Raw genomic sequence first — 19,605 nt, forward strand, 5'->3', positions numbered from 1 at the left:
GCTTTGCCGTTTAAAATTGCCTCGATAGCGCCCCCTACAAATTTTCAAATAAGCTGCCCCAGCGCTACGTTTGACCTAGATGCATGAATTTTGGTAGGCGTATGTATCTCATGTGGACTTAAAAAAAAAGCCTCTTGGGACCATGGTCCAAACCAAACCGGAAGTCAGCCATTTAGATTTTTGTGTGCATTTTCGTCACTTTTTCGGCCATTTACAGGCGCTACACTTTGACGAACTCCTCCTAGGGAATTCATCAGATCCACTTCAAATTTGGTCAGTACAATCTAAAGACCTTAGTGATTAAAAGTTATCAAAGGTTTGTTGTTTCGCGGAATGCCGTTACCGTGGCGACGCGTTGTTCGCCATGAAAACGAAGGTGTTTTTAAAGGTCTAAAAATGCTTGAAACACAACCACAGTTGGCACACACAGTAAGAGTACAAAATGTAGTTGCCTGATATGATTTTAATGCATCAGAGTGAAAAGTCGTCTCGATAGCACCCCCTGCAAAATTTCGATTTTGAGAGGCTACGGCCCTCCGCCTGTATGTCCGATTGACTTGAAATTTTACACACATATCCAGTTCCATCTGCTCTACAAACCACTCACTCTAACTCTTAGGCTCTGCCTCCTAGATTTTCCGCCATTTTGAATTTTGTTAAAAACACATTTTTGCATACATATCCTAAATGAAAAAACCAAATAGGTCCCTAGTGCTGCATAAGAGGTAAGAAAACTGCTGTGCAGAGTAAGTTTGGAACTTGTTAATACAAACTATTTCATGTCCTGACAGACACCTCATGCTCTAATAATCCGTGTCTTAAATTACATTTCTAGCATTGGATCATTTAAAGCTATGTCTGTATAGGAGAAAAACAATATTATAACAGTGTGATTAAGTGGGTGACATAATGTCTGTCTCTGCCTCTGCTTCTATACCCTCTGCGGTTCTCCAGGTCAAAGTGTCTCTAGACAGTTTGATGGACATTCTAACCAGCCTATCAGATATCGGGGATTGTGTGGCCAGAGTTGAACACCTGCTAAAGGAACTTAAAACACTGGAGGAGAAGGCTCTGGTAAATCTCTCTCTCTCTCTCTTACACACACACACACACACACACACACACACACACACACACACACACACACACACACACTACTTAAGGTAATTTCAAGCAGTCAAAACCAAACATATACACTACTTCACCCTTGTATGATTTGTAACTAATTACTTTATTCTTAGCAATTAAATCATGTATTAATGCTTTATTTATCACATTCAAGTGATTTATAAAGAACAACTGATAAGTACAAGTCTCAGCATCCTTATCTTTTAGCTCTTTCGGTCATCAGGAAAATCCTCCAATGTACCAAAATGAATTCATAAAAAAACAAATAGACATGCATGAGTCCTATTGCTTTAAAACTTTCTCTGTGTTATCACACAATCAATATCGTCAATAGTTATACAAATCTTGTTGATATCTCATTGCGTTTACAAGATATGCAGCAGTGAACATAATAGGGGCTTTGTACAACAACAGGCATCACCTGAGAACCGTTTGGCCTATCATCACGAAACTTGCAGAATATGTTGGCATCGCATCCTGGAACAAACCCTGAAATGTTCATTCCGTTCATCCAATAGGGTAATTTGTTCAATTTCTGTATTTGTATGCATCTAACTATTGGACGCGGTGTCCGATTGTCGCAGGCGTTCGCCGCCTCTTGAGCCCGCGTCCCGCCGGTTTCTGACGCGCACACAGTGCGAGGGCCCGATCATCGCTGCTTGCAGCTTTGATTTAGATTCTATTTGTATTCAGTTGGTTTAATAAAAACATGTAGTTGAGGAGGAGTTCAGAGGAGGATCAGAGAAGAAGAACAGACCACATCTCAGAAACTCTTCAGTCCTTATTTGATCTTTAGAAAGGAACCAAAGTGACTTTAGAGTTCAGTCTCACCAGAAGAAGTTACATAAATACTAGTTATTAATAATACTAGTAGACCAAAGAGTCCTTCAGGAGTCCCTCAGAGAAAAGAGTCGCTTACTAACCTTTAGATGAAGAGAAGAAGAAGCTGCGACATCACGAGCTGCAGAGTTAAACTAAAGTGAGAACAGGAAGGGAGCGGCCGTGGGAGGAGAGAGGAAATGTTTTAAGAGACATGATACGTCCTTTCCTCTGTAGCGGCACATGAAGTGACGTCTGTTTCTGATGACGGCAGCACAGCTGGAGCTGCAGACAGCACAGCTGGATAAGTATCCTTTAAGGGTTTTAAAAAATATATGACTCCAAACACAAAAGACACATTATATCAACCACCCAAGACCACATTTATTAATATGTCCTGGATTGCAGATGATAAACTCTTTAGGAAAAGCAATACTAACAGAGATATGTGTTAATGCTAATTAACCCTTCAAATGCACTACAGTTCACTCAGTGCCATTCAGCAGCTGAATGTAGGACATCATTAGGTGTGTTGATAAACTACCAGCTGTAACTCATGACGTTTATGATAAAAAAAAATAAAGGTACCAGGCCTAAAGAAGTGTCAGACAAAAGATTTTCACTAAGAAAAAGAAGAAGATGTCCCTAAACGCTTTGCTGAGCGCTTAATTAATATATAATATGCTGCAGCACGAGCAGGAGCATTCAAGACGCAGAAGGGCGAATTTAAAGCATGCAATAGTGTGTTTAATAAAGGTATGCATCATACACACATCAAGTTTAATGCTGTATGAGTGGTTTCACAAATTAGAAGAATTAAATGTTATATAACTTGGAATCACAGTTTAGAAAAGCTAGGTGTGGGAAGTAACTATATACAGGCTGGGGCGCCAGTCCATGGAGGCCATTTTGAGGATTCTGCCATCAAAGAACACACAAGGCTGGTTGGCACACGGCTCATCATACAGTGTGGTGTCCCGGGCCTTCAATGTTCCAAAGTCAACAGTCTGCAGACTGGCGCACACAGTGCGAGGGCCCGATCATCGCTGTTTTTATTTTTCAATGTTGTGAGTTTTTCAATGAAACAAAATGTAATTAAGACACTTTTTTGGTAGAGGTTTTTCACAATTTGTATTAAAAAATCAAAATAAATTGAAATGTACACCATTGTTCTGTCCCATAATGATTTTTTTTGTCTGTAATACTCTTATAAATTATATTTTCAAAGTAAGCCTTGTAGAATCTCCTAATGAAAAGATAAACATATTTGCATACTTTTCTACTCTCTGCAGTCGGTGCTTGTCAGTCTCCACCAATCATTTACATTACATTTACATGTAATCCTGATAGATAGGATGTGGTGCACTCTTGTAGTCATATACAGTCATGTCCACATTTAGTATCAAACACTATCTTTTTTACTGAGTTTGTTTTTATGTATTGCACTCTACATACAATTTACCTACTGACACATTTAGCAATTTCCTGTCAAAAGCTCAAGTCAGAGAAATAAATAAATAAGAAAGCAGTCCTGAGATTTTACACAAATGCTTACCACAACAGATATAAATTAAAATCGGATATTCAGAGGAAGTTGTTGTTTAGTATTTAAATTGAGAAGTGTGTTTCAAAGCATGAAAAGACAGATAATTTCCCTCCATTTAAATCCTTTGTCGCCTCATTAAACTGGATTTCAACCACTGACCATCTCTCCTCGAATATGAGATTAGTAATATATTTCCTTAACAGATTTAACCTGCATGGTCTATTGCTGAAATTAATACTGCTCTACGCAGTGAAAATGTTACCTTCCGTGATGTCTTCACCCTGATTGCCAACACCTCCACATCTCGTCAGGAAGCATCGAGAGGACTCAGAAGCCTATAAACCCAGAAGTCTCTTTCGTGACTTTAAATGAGAAAAAAGCCGATGTACAAGGCAAAAACAAAACCGTGGGCAGGCAGAGGTAAAAAAAAAAAAAAAAGTCTGGCAGAGAGGTTGAGGTAGAGACATGGCCTGGGCAAAACTGTTTACATCTGAAAAAATCAAGGCTTGAAAAAGTGGCTTGAGAGCTTTGCAAAACCACAAGACAATCTGGTAAAGGCTTGACGGAGACTGAGGCTTCCTGATATGGCACGATTGCACCTATCACTACTGCAGGGAGCAGCTCTACAGAGACACACCGACACACAGCAAGGCCACTGGAGAGCTGGAGAACCAGATCCGTCTGCTTTATAAACACAGTGGTTATATCAACAGAATAATAAAACCTTTGTGGAGTTCACCAATGTTTTGACCGCGAGTAAACTCAACCATGTTGTGTTTTTCAGTGCTAGATTTAGTGATTTGATTGGAATACTCTACAGTAGAAGTCCTGCATTGAAATGAAATACTGTTCATATCAAGTGAAGAGTAAAAAGAGAGGCATTATCAGCACAATGTACTTAAATTGACTTAACCTCCATTCACTGGGCAGCTTTGAATTTTATATGATTCTGGATAGTTGGATAGATGAGTTGGACTTTTTTTTTGTTAAGTGTTTTGAGGGCGTGATTCAATACTTTACATATCTTAACATAATGACAGATTAAAGTTGTTTGGGCCCCTTTTAGTTTCGGCGCCCAGACTGCCCCTTTTTTCCCCTGAACAGGATGTAGGCCTATTTCGCCAATGTTTCTGACCTTAATAGCTACGGCTTGTATGTCATGGCAGGTGTATGCTCAGTACGTAAGCGGCTCTCAAGAAAGCTGCAAACAGCAACTCTACACACCCGGCATTCGGAAAAAAAGGCATGTTTTGAACAGGCATTGCACTAGTTTTATCAAAGTATCAAAGTAAACATACTCATTATGCTGCACACAAAATATGAACAATACGTGCAATATCTGTAATATACAAGTTGTAATGCAAACACTTGAGTTAATAGTGGGTAATGCAAAGGTAATGGTTTGGTAATGTTCATATGAAAACATGTAACAGTTTGCAATAAAGAACATGTAAACCTGTACCTTTACATGGAGAGCTGAGGTTTTTGTGATATTATGAGGGGGAGTTCGGTGTTCAGCAAAGTCTGAGTCTAATATCCACTTTCGGAGTGTGGTAATCTAGAGTGCATTTAGTGCCCGTCCAACTCCACTTTTGCGATGGATAAAAGACGCACAATCTGGGCGCAAAGTGCGGCCCAAGGGGTTGTATTCAGCCTGTTAATTAATCAGAGGTGTGTATTGTGAGTAGAATAAGTTTATCTTCATTTTACTGTTGGACTTCACAAGGCTCTAGAGTTTTTGGAAATGTTATATCACACAAGTTAAAAATAATCCTACATAGCCGTCCCTAGAATTTTCATACTTAAGACTTAAGATTTAATTACCGTATTTTGAGCAGTTACAGGTTGGAACTATTGTCACAATAAGGTCTGCGCTTCAAATTTCTCAGAAATTACTTGATTCAATTTCACTTGAAACAGCTCAGCACAAAAGTTCTTAATTAATGACGAAATACTCATTACTTTTTATTCAATTAACACAGGAGTCTACAAAAAAATGCTCGTTGGCAATGGCGGGGGTCAAATCTCCACTGATCTACCCCGATCACTTTTTTTTCTGTAAAAAATCTTGTGTGTCAAGAGGCATTACCACTCTTTTCTCTTTTAGTTTCATTGATCTTTGTTTTAGAAAGGTAGAGAAAAAGGTGAACTTCAATGAACAAAGCTTTACATCATAAAAGCACAACTAACTACAGCACAACTAGTTAAAATTCAGTGAGGCAGAACGAAAACAGACAGACGAGTTTAATTAATCCGCACTGAACATATGGAAAAACACATTCACAAGACATTTAAAACATAAATTAAAAATATGAATATAATTTACAAGAAACTGAAAAGGTGAAAGAAAGAGAGTGTTAATAATTTTGTGCTCCTCATGGAATTAAAAGCAAGGAGAACAAAATTGTTCTAAAAAAGCGTTTAAAGGTGTGACTTTGAAGATTTAATAGACGCGACAGCCTTTTACAATACATTACATAACATTAATGTCAGGAAAGATCTAAGTCTAGAATGGAACCCTAAACCTGCAGAAAAAAAAACCCCGTCAATGTCATGTTCTCTGCGTCAGCAAAATGGTGCAATACTGCCACCACAAGGACAGCAGTGGGAGACCATCAAATTGGTTAGAAATGAATGATCTCCTGCAATTTCATTGAAATTGTTTACATCTGGAACAGAACGATGAGTCTTCCTCATCAACACAACATCTATTATGGTGCTTCACTTGAACTGTAACAATTCAATAAGTAAATTGATAAATCAATTAGTAAACAAACTCCTGTTAGACTTTCATAAAATCCTTCAATAAAGTTATACAAAGCAAAAGTGAATCAGACTCTGGGTTAAATACTGATGAAATCTGAAGGCTTTACAGCAGTAAATTTATGTAATTTAGAATACATTTAAACATACAGTATGAGTGTGTAGAGAGTGAGAGGTACATTTGTTTTTCTGTGTTTCATTCCAGTTGAGAAAATTAAGTGTGAGTGAGCCTTGTCACGTCCATAGTAGTTGGTCACTAACGAAGCCCATGCCCATGATGTCCTTATCTTCCAGTTTGCTCCAAGGAATGGGTCCTTACCCTTATACTCTGAGTCAGTGTAATGTCTTAGTTACAAATGAAAAGACTGCAGATTGTAGCAAGTTTATCTAGAGTATTCTTGATCAATGTAGGCAACTACAAATTGTCCTGACAGGTCCTCATCGATAAACATGGTGTTTTTTTATGACTTTTTGGACATACATTACTTACATAAATTTCTTGCACATATTATACTATGGCTTTTTAAGACTTTTTTTTAGATACTAAATCATGACTTTTTACACATAATATATTATGACTTTTTAATGAAATTTTTTCACACAAAATATGGCTTTTTTATGACTTTTTCTACTATACTATGACTATTTTGGACACACTAAACTATGATATGTTTATGACTTGTTTTGACATACTATGCTATGGCTTTTATAAGACTATATACGACATAGTGTACTATGTATTTTTAGACATCCTATACTTAACCTTGTTGTAAGATTTTTTTAGATACTATAGTTTAACCTTTTAACACTTTTTAATGATTTTTTGACATCCGATACTATGGCTTTTTAATTCATTTTTTTGACCTAGTACTATAACCTTTTTTCAACATATTATGCCATGGCTTTTCCTTTCATTTTTAAATGATAGTATATTATGCCTTTTTTTGACTAACTATTCTATCTATTTCACTCGACAAACAGCTCGACTATGTCTTTTTGAAGTCTTTTTACCACATGCTATACTATGGCTTTTTAAGACTTTTTTTGACATACTATATTATGGCGTTTTAGGACTTTTTGAACGTACTATACTATGACTTTTTGGACACACTATAATATCATTTTTAATGATTTTTTGACTACCATACTCTGGTTTACTCATTACTTTTTTGACATACTATAATATGACTTATATATTCGACACAATATACTATGGCTTTTCTGAGACTTTTTTCAACATACTATATTATGACTTTTTTGACATACTATAATATAACTTTTTAATGTTTATTGACATACAATACAATGGCTTTTTTATGACTTTTTCGACTATACTTTTTTTTTTAAAGACTTTTAATGCCAAATGATACTATTGTTTTTTATAGAACTTTTATGCCATACTGTACTGTGACTTTTTTCCGACATATTAAGCTATGGCTTTTTAATACTTTTGTTTTAACATAATATATTATGACTTTTTAAATACTTTTTAAATGAACTATCCTATGAACTATCCTACAACTAGGAGCTGCACTGTGGTGCCTTCACGTAATGTCAGCTGTGATTGGCTTTAGCCACCCTGCGACCCCGACAAGGATAAGAGGTTGCGGATAATGATGGATGGATATGCTAAAGCTATTTTCTGTTATACGAAATACTAATTAAAACTATTACTTTTTAAAAAATATACTATACTATAACTTAATGTTTACAATATTATTATTATTATTATTATTATATTATATTCCTTTATTGACAGGAATTGATTGATTAATATGACAATTTTAAACATGGTATATGATGAGATAGACATACTATAAAATTACCTTTTTGCCTTCTATACAATGGTTTTTCTCAACATACTAAACAAGGTTTTTTATGACTTTTTCCACAAGAGTCACTAAATAATGATTTTTTTTTAACATACTATACACTTTTATTATTTATTATCTTATTCTTTACTTTTTATGACATTTTTTGACATATTATACTATGAGCTTTTTTCTACTTACAACACTGACTTTTTTTCGACAATCTTAACTATGACAATTTTAGACATTTAATTATAGTATTTGTTTCAATAAACTGTACTATGACTTTTTAGGATTTTGTGCAACAAACTATATCACTACTTTTTTGTTCTTTTGCGATACTATACAATGGCGTTTTATGAAATACTATAGGATCACATATTAGGATTTTTTTCAACATACTATACTATGTGTCTAAACCCAAAGACATTTTAGGCATACTACTGTAAACTGTAAACTTTGACATACGACACTATGAATCTTTTTGGACTTCCTAACCTATGACGTTTTATAATTTTTTTTCTATGTTCTATAATATGACTTTTTCATTACTTTTTGACATAGTGTTGTGCTCAGTTGTTTCTGGACATAAAAACAGAACTCAGACAAAATCAGGAAACTAGTTGAAGTAGAGTTTATTCAAACAAGATGAAATAGAGACTATAATAAGCCAGTCCAGAGTCTCACATCAGAGCAGAGCAGATAAAGAGAACACGGCCAAGGCCTTGAGAAAGTTGAGGAGGAGCTGGGAGAGGCAGGTAGGAATGGATCTCAGGCAGAGAATGAATCTAAGGCACAGGTAGAAAATGACTTTCTTTGTGTCTTTTTTCACCATACTTTACTTGAATTTGGTAATGAATTCTTGACATAATATACTACAACTTTTTTCACTTAAGATTTCTTTTTTTTAATGTATACTACTGTATACTGTGACATACTACACAATTTATTTTTTAGACTTACTATGCTATCACGTTTTTTTTACACTTTTCAACATACTATAATATTACTTTGTCAGTTATTTTTCAGTTTACTATACCTTAAAGTACTTTGACTCCATGACTTTTTTGACACACTTTGTACCCAAAATCAGAACTCATGACAGAACTCCGACAAGATCCGGAAAGTAGTTAAAGTAGAGTTTACTCAAACAAGACGGTGTGGATATTTAAGGAAACTGGTCCAAAGTCTCACAGCAGCATAAGGAAGGCAAAGAGAGCAGGGCCACGGGATAGACATATAGGGCCTCTGCCACTTAGCTAAGAGACATCCCATGATATTGGAAGAAGAAGCAGAATTGTATGGCACCTGGTGAAGGGCCTGCGTCGATCCACTTTGTCATAGCTCTGCTTTTGACACTACTGAGCCCTGACCAGATATCAGTTGGCCAGCTTCTGGAACTGTTCAAGCTTGTCTCACATCTTCAATACATCTTTTGACCTCTTTAGGTCATTCCCCAGGCCTACTTCCAGCACATCAAGCGGACCCTGTACTGAAAGACTACACAGGAGCACAAATTTAGGGAAAACCTTTTGGGTCACCTCTCCGTAGGCAAAAAGTAGAAGGGGGAGTCACTGGTCCTAGTGTGCCCCTAAGTCTTCCTAAGACTTCTCAGCATGAATTTAATGGTATTGTTGAAACATTCAACAAGGCCATCCATCTATAGGTGATAGGGTCTAGTCTTCACTTCTCTCATCCCCAGCAGGTTGCAGACTTACCTTAGGAAGTTAGAGGAACCCCCTATGCAGAATGCCTCAGGAAATCTTGTAGGGTGGTCACAAACTACAAAAAATATACTTGCCTTGCAGAGTATGACTACAATGTCCATAGCAATGCGGGTGAAAGCGTGTCTATCACTGACATGGTGATAAGAGGACCTGTTCCTACCTGGTGCTCTTGCCAATAAAAGCAAGTTAAGTAACCTAAGTCACCTACCCAAGGTACACACCAATCTAGCCGCAAGACTTTAGGCTTCAAGCTCTTTGGAACAAAGAACCGTTCTTCCATCCTGTTGCAGCGATACAGTTCCTCACCCTATGGGAGAAACGACTCCCTGCTACCTCTGTGACCTCAGTAGAGTGAGGGACACACTTAGGAAATTAGGACACTAGACTTGGGTCCTGCCTATGAAGCTGGGCTATGTCATTAGTATGACCATTAGCTAATCACTTTCTGGCTCTGGAACTGACTAAACGATTATTGTTCCCCTTAATGTATCCTGAATCCTCTGCCCTCTTCCTTGCACAACACAACTTCTCTGTCTGCAAAAGGTTGGTCACCCCACCCTAGACGTGGCTCTGCATGGTGCTCACTGTGTTTGGAACTGGTGTCTGCAATCATACCCTTACATGCGACACTGGGTTTCAATTCCTCTCGACTGGCTGTTTTATTCCAAAGGACGGGCAGATCCTTGCCTAACACCATTTTGTAAGGCAGTTTCAAAACTGAAATAAACACATAATGTTAACAGATGTTGCGTTGACTTGCATGGTTTAATCAAGCTCTACTAAGTAAAAAGGAGTATTGGGTCAAGGTAAGTTAAAACGCTATCGTGATGTGTTCAAATGTGATACTGTAAAATGTAGTTTTTGGAGAGAAACAGTATTTTGGATGAAATGTTTTTCACATTAATATAAAATAGATATTACAGAGGGAGTTATGACCTGTTTCAGTTCCTAACAGTAGCTCTAAGCAGCTTACAATACTAATTAAAACTACTAATGTCAAGTTTTTTTAATAAAAATACAATAACTTATTTCCTATTCATTTGAATTACATTTTTCTGCAAATCACTTTAAGCATGTAAACAAACCACTAACCAGTCAGCTGTGCACTAGGAATCAGACTGGTTAACACTTAAGAGATTGTTGATATTTGGGAACTTCCTACGTTAGTACTTTTTAAGTGCAAAACACGTTTGACACAATTTAACTTACAGCATCCAGGTAACGTTCAGCTCCCTGGCTTTCTCCCTCCAGCCAGCTGCCACCTTACATTTTGTGACATCTTGTGGATGGATAATTGAGTCCTTATTTCTCATAAAAGGAGAGAAAAAAAACTATGAATATTAGAGAGAATAAAAACACAATACATATTTGCCTACATATAAAGGGTTAGAAAAACAAGCAAAACTGGCCCAGTGCACCAAGTAAACAAATCTTGAATTCTACCATTAGACTGATGGCTAGTTGGCTTTATACATGCATCCTAACTAAGACTTATAGCAGTTTACTGATGTCGTTGCTGTTGTGTTTTTCTTTTGTAGGCTTGGCAGAAACCTATCAATGAATTAAAAGTGTTGCTTAAGATAAATTATACGCCTGCAAAAAATGATTTAGTTTGAGCAAACAGATCTATTCCCTGCTCAATATATGCATTTGGATGATTGCTTTATCCATATTAATGTGCAATTATAACCCCTCTCAATTAGTTAGTTTTTTGCTTGCATGTTTTTCCCTTGTTGGTGACTTTAAAAATATCTCGTTGTCATATTTGCTTAAATTGTCACTATACCCTGCCAGTTGTACATGAGACAGATAATCAGGTTCCTCTGCCATCTTTTTAGTGCTCCTTATGGAATTTGCAAGATTCCGCTGCGCTTGAAGAAAAACATCCAGAGCCAAGGAATTTCTAAAGAAAGATTCTGTTACTATATTGCTTATTTCTCTTCCCAAAAGTTTTCAGTATGATATTTTAGTGAAATGATTAACTGTAAAATAAGATTAATAAGTTTGCTCTGGCCGCTGGGCAGTTCTTGGTTTTGGCTTGACTGTTTTCAACATGATGGCTGGGTCACAAAATGTATCATTTTACAGCCAAACAGTAACCAAAATACATTTCTGAAAACATTTGAGGTGGCGGCTGTGGCACAGTGGAGAGCAGGGTCGTTCTCCATTCAAAGGATCAGTGGTTCAATACCTGGCTTTGGCAGTGTGTAATATAAGCTTTGAGCTACTGATTGTAAGTTGCTTTGGATAAAAGCATCTGCCAAATGACTGTAATGTAATGTAAATAAGCAATGCATTAACAGAATGTTGATTCATATTTGATCAGCGCTTCCATGTTTGACAGTTTAATTGAAATTCAACAGCAGTGATTAACACTGTATAAGAGACTCCTCGGATTGGTTGTGTTCTTTCGGGCTCTGTGGAATCTTGCAAAGGCCATTGACAGCACTAAAAGGAGGCAGAGGAACCTTAGTTTTCACTGATTATCTGTCTATCTTTTTCTGTACTACAGTGAGGATAAAGAAACAGTTTGAGCAAGCATGTTAATTTTTTTATTTTTATAAAAGTTAGCAATCTCAGCTTTAAACTGTTGCATGATATTGTACAAAAGTAATAGTGAAATTGTTTACATGATAATTTGGCCTCATATCGAGCATTTAATGATTAAGTTTAAAGTTTGACAACTGCTGCTTACTTAATGTAACTCATATCTTTAGGTTTTCTGGACTGACATTTTCTAGTCAATTCATGACTTTGAGTTTACTCATGACATGAGTTGCCCAAACATAGTTCTTTTTAGGTTTGAAAACTTCAAATGAATTATCTACTTAACTTTTTTCAATTTGGAGGCAACTTTCCTGACTTATTTATTTTCAAAGTAAATTCAACTTATTACAATTCACAGTGTGCTTCCTAGTTGGATTACATCTGGTCCAGTTACAGGTGGGAAGTTCAGAAAGATTGTGTGGTTCAGAAGATTGCTCACTAACTTTTGCCTGCTGGCTAAACTCCTGAGCCTCCTCCCTTTGACAGTCCATTGGCACTTAGGAATTCTTTGGACTAGTTGGTCTCTGCATGGGTGCCTATTACTGGCCTGGAGCCACCACTGCCAAAATTTGTAAAACAGTCCAGTTTGAATATCAAGAAAGGTTTAGGTAGGCAGACTCAGCATACTGATTGAGTTCACAGAGTTGAATATTAACTTGCATGCCTTTTCAATACATGTTCAACTCAGGCAAAATTACTAAAAAATAACATGGAAAATAACTTCACAAATCAAATCAAGGCACATATTTATGTCAGCACAGCTTCACCACTCCTCTCTGTCCAGGAGCAAAATTCAAACTTGCCCTATACTGTGTGTTCAATTCACACCTAGGCAGCCTCGACCATATAACACAACAACGAAGGTTGACCCACACAGTAACCTTAATACAAAGAAATCCCTAACATTTTTGGGCTGAGCTCAATTAACATTACCGATTGGTTCTGTGTAAGGTAGGAAAATCCTCACACATTGCTGTGGAATGCATAAAACAAACAAAATAAATATTTGACCAGAAAAGCAAAACCCTCCACATGGTATGGCCCAGTGATGTCAGCCATGACACCACCAACAACTTAAAATCAGGAAATGCTGGGCTGGCCCCTCCAATTGAGTAGTCCTGCATGGAAGGTCTGCACAATTGAACAACCAAATGGTAATAACGAACAAAGGCACAAACACATAAACACAGCTACAACCTGCAACTTATTTGAGGTAACTAATACTACTTAATGGCTGTGTCTTTGCCTTGATGTGCTTTGATGCAAACAGTAACATAATGCTACAACAAACAAACCCAGGATGGTAAGTGATGTAATGTTACAATAGCAATAGTAAATTATAGCAACATAAACACTTGTGAAAAATAATCTTCTGTAATATAAAATATATAACTCTATTGTCAGCCTATCATCTTGCTTCTGTTTCCTTTTAAAACAGATTCTGTCTCGTACATTCATGCTGATTATTACACGTGCCCCTCATCAGCCAAGTGTCTGTGTGTGTGTGTTTACTACAAACGACACAATTGGCAAACGTTCACGTTACCTTTTTTCCTGTCTCTCATCAGTAGGAGCTAGCAATATCCTATTCCTCAGCAAAGGCGTAAACACCTTTTCCCATTTGTTCTCCTGCTCAGGCAACTCCATCTGCTACCCCTGGTCACTCTGTGGAAGTAACCACCTTATGGACGTCATGCAACCTCGAGCTAAATCCAACAGGTGATCGAGGCGCTTTTCGAAACTATACCACTGTTTCATTCTCTCTGCGTCCCCTGTTTGATGGGGAAACTATGACCATAAATACTACAATACTGTTGGGCCTCGATAAGCCTTAGGGAGGGGGGGATAAAGGAGCATGTTCAACTTTCTCAGATGCTCTAAAGCAGTGGTTCTCAACCTTTTTTCAGTGATGTACCCCCCTGTGAAATACTTTTTTAGCCAAGTACCCCCTAACCAGCGCAAAGCATTTTTGGTTGAAAAAAAGATGTAATACTAAGCGCTCTGCCAACAGTGTCTGATTTATTAAACTGTCAACACTGACGATTGCATAGTTGCATTAAATTCAGTTTATGAACTTACTCTTATATTTTATTGAATATTTATTAAATAACAATGTTTAAAGGATTTTTGAATGGATGCTAATTTTAAATATATTTTTTAAAAATCTCACGTACCCCCTGGAGTGCCTTCACGTACCCCCAGGGGTACACGTACCTCCATTTGAGAACCACTGCTCTAAAGGACAGAACTGGTTTAATTTTGGAGATCTCGATAACAATTGATAACAACATGGCTAGACTACTTTCTTGACATGTTGCTCCAGGCTGAAGTTACCTCTCCGAACGCCAACAGTTCATTCGCATCAATAAGTTCAACTCTGACACAGCCCCAGTCTCTCAAGGTGTCCCCCAAGGTTTGGTATTCGGTTCCCTCCTCTTCATCCTCTACATGCTCCCCCTTGGTAACATCATACGCCACCATGGTCTACATTTACACTGCTATGCTGACGACACCCAGTTCTACATCTCCACCAAATCCATCAGCCCCACCAACCACTCCACCATCACCAACTGCCTCACAGATATAAAGACCTGAATGCAAGCCAACTTTCTCAAACTCTACAGCGACAAATCTGAAATCCTCATCATCAAATCACTAAACAAATCCCCCCACAACTTCTCCCTCTGCATCGATAGCGCCACTGTTGCTGCCTCCACACATATGCATAATCTTTGTGTCATTTTTGATCTAACCCCCTCTTTCGAACGCCACGTCAATCACATAACTAAAACCGCCGTCTAAAAAACATTGCTAAACCACGCCCCTCCCTCTCCTCCTCAGCAGCTCCTCAGCATCTTGTACGGCACAGCCACCAAATCATCAACAAACTACAATACATCCAAAACTCTGCTGCCCGTCTGCTCTCCTAATCCCGCACCGGAGACCACATTACCCCAGTCCTTCAGAACCTCCACTGGCTCCCCATACAACAAAGAATACAGTTCAAGATGTTCCTCATAACATACAAAGCCCTTCACAACCTGGCACCTTCATACCTTTTGGACCTCCTACACCAACACACTCCCACAAGCAACCTCAGATCCACCGATGCCAACCTCTTCACCCCCTACTCGGTCTAAGCACCGAACCTGGAGGGACGGGGCCTTCCCCATTGCTGCCCCCCTCCCTCTGGAACTCTCTCCCTCAGCACCTCAGACATTCCCTGTCACTCGCCACTTTCAAAACTGCACTTAAAACTCATCTATTTAGGACTTCCGGTTAGAGGATGTAGTGAGTTGACGCACGTGGAGAGGCTCCCGACCAATTTGGATATTTTACCTTTAAGACCTCCTTTGTTTTTTATTTTTGCCGCACAGCAAGTTGTCGAACGTGCTATGAACACATCTGGGTAAAGAAATGACATCGAAACATAATAAGCAAGGAGGATTACAAACTCACACAACTCGGGCTACTTCGCTATCTGCAAAGCTAGCTAAAATGACTGCGGGCTCCGACTCATCCTCAGGTGAGACAACTCACCCAGCCCTCGAAGGTGGACCGCACCGGACCGCTACCAGAACGTGGTTCCACCAAGTCCAGGCCTTTTATTGTGTGCTTTCACAACTACTCAGATAAGGAAAAAATATTAAGATGTGCCATGAAACACGAATTAAAGTACCATAACGTGACTCTGAGAGTTTACCAGGACATGAGTGTGACCCTTGCCAGAAAGAGAGCGGCTTTTAATGACATTAAACAGAAACTGTACAGAAAAGGGATCCGCTTCGGACTGTTGCACCCGGCCCGCCTGCGTGTCACCTTTGAAGGAGAATCCATCTACTTCGACACCCCCGAAGAAGCAAAAGCCTTCTACGACCGACGGATAACCGGTTAAAGAAGTCACGGCATCAAAAGATGGTCCCAGAAGCAGGCGCACATAGGCCTGCATGTATGTACACTACCCGTTTCGTGATAAGTGGACGTTTTTTCTTTTTGTCTGTTTTTCTCCAACTTTTTTGGGTGAAATGCGACATTTTACCAAATCTTACAACTCCACTTTTCCTAATTCACCTCTAGACTCAGTGTATGAGAACATTCTCAACACCCAACCAAAGGTAAAAGGATTTATATCCCAAATATATCAAATCATCAACTCATCAACTCAATTACTGAGACTAACATTGGTAAAATCAAAGCGGATTGGGAAAAATAACTTTGCACGAGCATTCCAGATTCATTTTGGAACCAAGCCCTTATAAGGGTCAATAAAAGCTCATCGCGTGCACGGTTAAACTTACTACATTTCAAGGTACTGCATCGCCTGCACTACTCTAACTCCAAACTTTCGAAAATGTACTCTAATGTGGTAGATAGCTGCAATAGATGTCATAATTCACCAGCAGATCTTACTCACATGTTTTGGAGCTGTCCACAACTCACAACTTACTGGGACAAAATATTCAAAGTCTTATCAGACTCGCCTTGGTCCAGCCCCTAGATATGCTGCTATATGCCTAGACAGCCGGGGAACTACCTAGGATACACTGAGCTCCTCTCTCCTCTTCTCTCACTCCCTCTTTATGTATTAATCTCCTATTTATGCACATTACTGATTTTGCTTCTTCCCCGGAGTTCTTGTGCTTTCTCGCCTCGCAGGTTCCCAGGAATCGGGGTTATATTTGGACTGTCATCGTGCCACCTGCTGAAGCCCCGCTGACACCCACTACTACTACCACTATCATTATTAGTCACATTACTATTATTATTGCCTGTACTATTACGCTTATTGACTTGCTTCTACCCTGGAGTCTTTGTGCTTTCTCGCTTCGCAGGCTTCTATAAATCGTGGCTGTACCTGGACCGTGGTCATGCATCCTGCTACGACCCTGCTGACACCGACTGCTACCACCATTATTATTACTAGTCACATTACTATTACTATTACCTGTACCATTAAGCATTTTAGCTTTACTTCCACCCTGAAGCCCTTTTTGCTTTCTCGCTCTGCAGGTTTCCATGAATCGTTGTGGTACCTGGACCGTAGTCGTGCCTCCTGCTGTGAGCCGACTGACACCCACTGCTACTTCGATTATTATTATTAATCACATTACTATCCCTATTTTCATAATTATAATTCTACTATAATAATTGCTGCTGTTATTATAAGTAGTCTTATTATATGAATAATTTATGTCATATACATTGAATGTGTTGTATCTCTGTTATGCTGTTCATTCTGTACACATGACATCTATTGCATTCTGTCCATCCTGGGAGAAGGATCCCTCCTCTGTCGTTCTCCCATAGGTTTCTTCCTTTTTTCTCCCTGTTAAAGGGGTTTTTTAGGGGAGTTTTTCCTGTGCCGATGTGAGGGAAGGACAGAGGATGTCGCATGTGTACAGATTGTAAAGCCCTCTGAGGCAAATTTGTAATTTGCGATTCTGGGCTATACAAAATAAACTGAATTAAATTGAATTGAATTAAAAGGCTAATAGCTGTTTATTGTTTATTTAGAGCCCAGAACCGTACCTTTTTTTAGTAGCTTGGAGAACTGTACTAAGCAAGATTCGCATATGTTCAGTGACAACAAGATCTCTAAGGAAGAGGGTAAGGTTGGGGCAGTGACTGAGGCACATAACCTGAGAGGAAGACCTAGTGACGCAGTGCAGGTGTATTCATTCATAAAGAATTTGAGATGTTGCCTTCAGGCAAACATTACATTACATTACAGTCATTTAGCAGACGCTTTTATCCAAAGCGACTTACAATCAGTAGTATATTACATATCATTCACCCATTCACACACTGATGACAGGCTACCATGCAAGGTGCCACCATCAGACTCTAACTAACATTCATCATCCAGTCCACACCGATGGCAAGCCTTCGGGAGCAACTTGGGGTTAAGTGTCTTGCCCAAGGACACATCGACTGCCGAAGCCGGGTATCAAACCACCGACCCTCTGATTGGAGAACTACCTTGCTCTCCACTACGCCACAGCCGCCCCAAACGGTTTAGAATGCTAATTTGCAAGCTAAATCGGAAGAAAAATAATAAATTGTGACTTGATTATTTATTATCCGGTTTTATTACACCTGGTTTTATTATTCGAAACTGTTGTCTTTTGGCCCTTTTTTCTCCCTTCTTTTGCCCAGTTCATCTGTTACAACACCCGTGATCTTGACCAATAGAAACACAGGGTGTGACACTAAACGGTGACTGTTTGTTTGCAGGTGTATTCAGTGATTGACTTCTAAGAGGTGAATATCAACAAAGTATCTCTAGCTGAAATATTTTATATTACTACTAGGTTTTATGTCTCCAGGTCAAACATTTGATCTAGATTGAATCAATCATTGAGGAACATATACAAGCAGTATAAAGTATGAACAATGTACCAGGCCCTCTCTTCATGAGGTAAATAACATATAACCTATCTATGACTTATATTCATTAGGAATACGTTTTGATCGTAACTGTCCAACTTCTATACATTATTGCTCTCTATACTGAATGTAAAGAACACTGTTAATCCAGCAAATGCATTTTTGTGTGTTGAGTTTGTTGTGGTTCATTTCAAGGAGGTAAAGAATAACTTCCCAATTTCACGGTCCCAGTGAGGACACTGAGGACATGAAGGCAAGTGTATAAATGCCAAGTTTGAGATTATGTACTTCAAGGACTCTGACATCCAGATAAGAAATGGTCTTGTTAAAGAGAGTGTTAGATATGAGAGGCTGTATTCAAACAGAGGTCTTATAGTTCCTCTGTCGTGCTGCAGGTGTCACTCTTGTATTTGTGTAAATGTACATGTGCAATGACGGATGCAGTCAAAGGGAGGCCCTGTTGTTAAAGGAATGGAGACTGTTGTTGGGGCAGGAGAACCAATCCCGTTCCTATGTTGTTCTGATACCTGTAATAAACCCTGATAGAAGCAAGACAATCCAGAAACAACAGTAATAATCAAAGGCTGATACTTAGATTCAACCACCAGCATTACGTTTAATAACATATAGTTAGGCTGCATAGTTCTCCACTTCTATAAACCAGAACGTTTCAGTATGTTATTGTTAAAGCAACACAGAGACACACGTCTTCATCTTTTAGGTGCATGCAACTGTGAGGGCAGTTCAGTCGGACAATAGTGGGAAGAAAATTGCTGATAATAAAGATTTTATTTTACATTTAGATGTGATGGCTATTAATATTCAGTGCAGTTAGATTAATAGGAGATGTAGAGAGTCAACAGAATAAAGCGAAAAC

Source organism: Anoplopoma fimbria, chromosome 3, assembly GCF_027596085.1.
Source record: "Anoplopoma fimbria isolate UVic2021 breed Golden Eagle Sablefish chromosome 3, Afim_UVic_2022, whole genome shotgun sequence".
Lineage (NCBI taxonomy): Eukaryota > Metazoa > Chordata > Actinopteri > Perciformes > Anoplopomatidae > Anoplopoma > Anoplopoma fimbria.